Source organism: Triticum aestivum, chromosome 7D (genome assembly GCF_018294505.1).
Source record: "Triticum aestivum cultivar Chinese Spring chromosome 7D, IWGSC CS RefSeq v2.1, whole genome shotgun sequence".
Lineage (NCBI taxonomy): Eukaryota > Viridiplantae > Streptophyta > Magnoliopsida > Poales > Poaceae > Triticum > Triticum aestivum.
Genome location: NC_057814.1, coordinates 564,284,226 through 564,284,679, shown reverse-complemented (window position 1 = coordinate 564,284,679; position 454 = coordinate 564,284,226).

The window sequence follows — 454 nt, the reverse complement described above, 5'->3', positions numbered from 1 at the left end:
TTGCAAATTAGAAAAAAAATGGTCATGAAACTTAATACATGTTCTCAAGTTTCCAAAATTGGTCATGTATTCCATAAAAATATTCACGTATTTAAAAAAATGTCCACAAATTGAAAAATTGTTTGCATATTTGAAAAAATTATGCAATACTTTCAAAAAACTTTAGGAATTTGAAAAACATTTATTGATTTGGAAAAACTTCTCGATTTGAAAAAAGGCCATGAAGTTGGAAAGAAAAACATAAAAATGAAAATGAAAAACAATAAATGGAAAAGAAAACCCGAAAAGGGAGAAAAAGCAAGAAAACCCAGAAGGAAAACAAAGCAAAAAAGGGGAAAAAGGGGGTTCAGGGAAGGTTCTAGAAACCTTCCTAAAACCGGTGGGGGAATATTGAAATGGGCTGGCCCATACATATGACAAGGCACGCAGAGGTATGTGTTTGATCGGTACTCCT